The 4242-nt window shown below is 38.0% G+C and overlaps 1 pseudogene; it reads left to right on the forward strand.

Moving 5' to 3' along the window:
- The first annotated feature begins 1656 nt into the window (after window positions 1–1656).
- On the forward strand, window positions 1657–2056 carry LOC121035782 (protein FAM136A-like; annotated as a pseudogene).
- Window positions 2057–4242: the final 2186 nt, after the last annotated feature.

Here is a 4242-nt window from a genome sequence, read left to right on the forward strand (position 1 = left end):
CACGATCCACTGCTTCTTTTTAAACCTACTGTCTCTAAATAAACATGGTTTTCTACTTTGCTTTAGATATTTATGACTACCTTTAAAATAAAATGTTAACATTTCTCTTGCATCCAGGTTTCTTTCACAATTTGTGAGTTACTTTTAAATGTAAAATATTTGCTGATAAAGAAATAATTTAATAGCATGAGACAGTTTAATTGAATGGCCCTTATGGTCATGATACATCTAAATAGGCATTCCATCATCACACTTCACTGTCTCAGATTTATAAAGTTAGTTATTTCTCATCATCAGTAAAATATGTGGATGACACTACCTCTGTTTCAGAGTTGCCGTGAGGATTAAATGAATTTCTGTTATTTCCAAAACCTTTATTATTCTGATCACCATGTTGTAAAAACACACTGCTTAGAATTGAGTATAATACTTGAGTCATGGGTGATTAACAAAAATCATTAATACACACTGTTTTTGCAATTAGATCTTGTATTAATGGGTCTTAGAATATGCTAGACATTTTAACAGGTGTCTAACATTGTTGGCTTGTTCAGCTTAGAGTAAATTAAACTTCAAACCTGAGTGAAATGCAGGTTTCAGATGATAGAGCCATATATATTCTTTACTTCCCAACAACAGGTTATTTGCTAGAATTGCAGTTATACAAATTGCTATAGGGAACAATTTTGTTCTCCAAATTTAATCAGGTAAAGCCGTAAACATATCAAAGTGCAGAAACTGCTGTCATTTTAATATGATTTGTTTACTACAATTTTTCATGTACATGTAAGCATAATTGGGAAATATGTCTATATTCCCTATGAACAGCAATCTGTTATCAAAATATAAGGATATACAGAGATTGTTTTTAATGCAATAGATAGCACACAAAGTTTTCTACAATTACTGGAGGTGGGGCTTATCTATAAAAAATTCGCTAAAATTTTTAAAACAAAATTGAGAATTTCTTAGTATAAGACTAGGGAAGAAAAAAAAAACAGAAACAATAGTCGAAGTAAAAAAAATAGACTTGCAATTCCAATTTTTAAAATTTTTTACACTGTTAAAAGACAGAAAAAACAAAACAATAGGGAAATGTGATAGGGAAACATTACTGCATTCATAATTGCAATTGTAGAGAGAATTCCACTAGAAGAGCCTACACATTTGTCTTATTTACCATTGTATAAATAATGTATAGTAGATTAGCATATAATAGATACTAAGAATATTTAGAGAGAATATAAATAAACTAAAAAGTGAATAGTGAATGGATGAATGGTGAATGGAAAGTTCCACCTATTTTGTGAAAACTTATCTTTTATAAAATTTTCTAATGTTTACTTATTTTGAGAAAGAGAGAGTGAGAGAAGGGGGAGGACAGAGAGAGGAAGAAAGAGAGAATCCCAAGCAGACTGTGCACTTGAACACACAAACCACAAGGTCATGACCTGAGCCAAAATCGAGTCAGAGGCTTAACCAACTGAGCCACCCAGCCACCCCAAAAATAAATTTTTAAAATTGAGATATAACTTACGTATATTGAAATCTGAAGATCTTATGTGTAGATTTAAATGAGTTCTGGCGATCGTAAAATCTATATACTCATCATTTAAGACAAAGTATAGAATATTTTTGGTGCAGTACAGGGTTGCCATGACAGAGCTGCAGCAGCTCTGGGGGCAGGAGGAGGTATGCTCTGTGGTGAAGAGTCTGGGGAGAGAGAAAGTCCAGAAGATACAAGGCCTCATGTTCCAGGGCAGCACCAGCTGTTGTGAGGACAGTAGGGCTTCCATTGCAGCTGATGCCCCAGTACATTGAGCGTTGCCATGAGCCTCCGGTGACCAGTGCATTGGATAAGTTCCAGGACCACCTGGCCCTGTGTACCATGCATTGCAATGACGAAGCCAAAGATTCAATAGATTCAGGAAGTAAAGAGCGTCAGGTGAAATGGAAGCTGGAGAGTTGAGTGACTAAGTGTGTGGATGACCACATGTACCTCATCCCTACCATGACCAAGAAGATGAAGGCGTCTCGCCTGTCTATTGGGAAATAGAAGTCTTTGCAATTGGCCATCAGAGCTGACAGCAGGGACCTATTTAAAATGTGAAATAGGAGTTTTGGACTTTGAAGTGAAGTTTGATGCAGCAAGTTTGAGGCATGTGCCACTTGCCTCTGAACCCTGGTTCCTTTGTTTCAACCTTAGAAAGCGAAACTGAAAAAAACTTCTGCTAAAATTTGGGTCAGACATAGCACAGGAGAGGTTTTGATGGCCTCAGTTTCACATGCTTGTCTTGGCACTAGGGATCTCCCTTGCACCAAGCCTGAGCCCTCCAAGGTACCAGATTCTTCTTAGTATATGGGCACCAACAAGCTGGCAGGTTCCTCTACACTGCCTATAATCTGGTGGACTGTGAGTAGAGGTGTTTCCATTTGTTGCCAACCTTCTGTTTATCAGAAGGACCTCTAAGTCATTTTCCATAAGCTGTAAAACAAAATCCACAAGGTCACTAATTTAGCAAGGGAAAAAATGGTTTCTGGGTCTTTGTTTTGCTTGGTTTTGTTTTATATAGAAGATCATGAAGTTGATTAAAGATGTGGAGCTGGGAGAGGTAGTTTGGATAAGAACTTGAACAATTCCTTGTGGATATCTGTTCTGTCTATCAAGATGTTAATATGCATTTCTTGAAATACGCATTACATCTTTCAGCCAGGAGACCCTGTAAAAACATGAGAGGCGATGTTACACAGGTTATGGGAAACCTACCTTCCCTCTGGTCGCCATGATGGGCCCTGAGGCTAACTGCAGCAGAGCAATAGGACAATCTTGCAATAACACGCTCCCTTGAAGGGAAAGAGGGTTTTGATTACACTACATGCCAGTATCCAGGAGTAAACATTGAAGGAGAAACTGTTGCCTTCTTAATTAAGAGAGTTATTAAGTACTAAATTTGGAAAATCCAGAATGGAATAAAAGTCTTAAACTCATTATTGCTTACTTAGCCCCCTGAAACAACAGAGCTCTCCTGAGACACTCCCTTGGCAACAAGAAGGTCAAAGGAGAAAAAGTAAGCAGCTCAGGGGTGTGCTGTGATTCCTTTAAAGGAAAAGAGGAGAAACTCCCTCGTTACCAAATGCCACTTTTGCTTGGGCCTTCTGTAGCAGTTTGCGGGCTGTCCCAGCTCTAGCACCCTATCATTTGAGAAAGACCTTCTTGTCTTTCTAGTAACTTATTACTTGAAATGACAATATAGCCTGTATTGGGTGTTTCAAAGCTGTGATATATTTCCTAGTGGTTTGTTTTTTTAAAATAAAGTTTAGTTTTTCATCCAAAAAACAAAGGGGGTATGGAATACTTCTTTCATCTCCTTACCTGTTCCATGCCCCAAAGAAAACCACTCTTATTTCTACCATCAGCAATTATCATTGCCAGGTCACGGACTTTCTATAAATAAAACCAGAAAGTGACTACTCCTTTGCTTGGCTTCTTTTGCACCTGCATTTTGGAGACAAAATAATATTTATTTGGAGATAAAATTTATTTGGAGATTTATTTGGAGATAAAATAAAAATATGTGCTTAAAAGTCTGAAATATATAGGAAACAAAATAGGATATTCTCTCTTCCCACACAATAACGTGAGAGACCCTCCTCTCCTTTTGTTTCCTTTCTGCCTGATACTTCCTGGAAAAATCACCAGGGAGAAATTCTAGGAACCCTGAAGGATGGTATGTAGAGAACCCCACTTTTCATGACTTTAGACTTATGTGAACAAGGCATGTGTCTTTGTTTTGTGAAACCCTTGAGATTTTGGAGTTGTTACTGCTGTTGGCATGCCCTAATATAAGTAGAAAGTAGATGTCTTATTTACTGCCATTGTAAAAGCAAAACACAAATTAAAAATAAGAAACTTAATTCTCTCTGTTGAAAATAAGGGAAGAGACTGCCTTTCCTTAGAGCATTTACTTTAGAAAACTTGGGGCGCCTGGGTGGCGCAGTCGGTTAAGCGTCCGACTTCAGCCAGGTCACGATCTCGCGGTCCGTGAGTTCGAGCCCCGCGTCAGGCTCTGGGCTGATGGCTCAGAGCCTGGAGCCTGTTTCCGATTCTGTGTCTCCCTCTCTCTCTGCCCCTCCCCCGTTCATGCTCTGTCTCTCTCTGTCCCAAAAATAAATAAACATTGAAAAAAAAATTAAAAAAAAAAAAGAAGAAAACTTGACAGTAGTGAATTCTTATCTGTCTTG

The sequence above is a fragment of the Herpailurus yagouaroundi genome, unplaced genomic scaffold, assembly GCF_014898765.1.
Source record: "Herpailurus yagouaroundi ecotype Mexico unplaced genomic scaffold, PumYag 162, whole genome shotgun sequence".
In the NCBI taxonomy this organism is placed as follows: domain Eukaryota; kingdom Metazoa; phylum Chordata; class Mammalia; order Carnivora; family Felidae; genus Herpailurus; species Herpailurus yagouaroundi.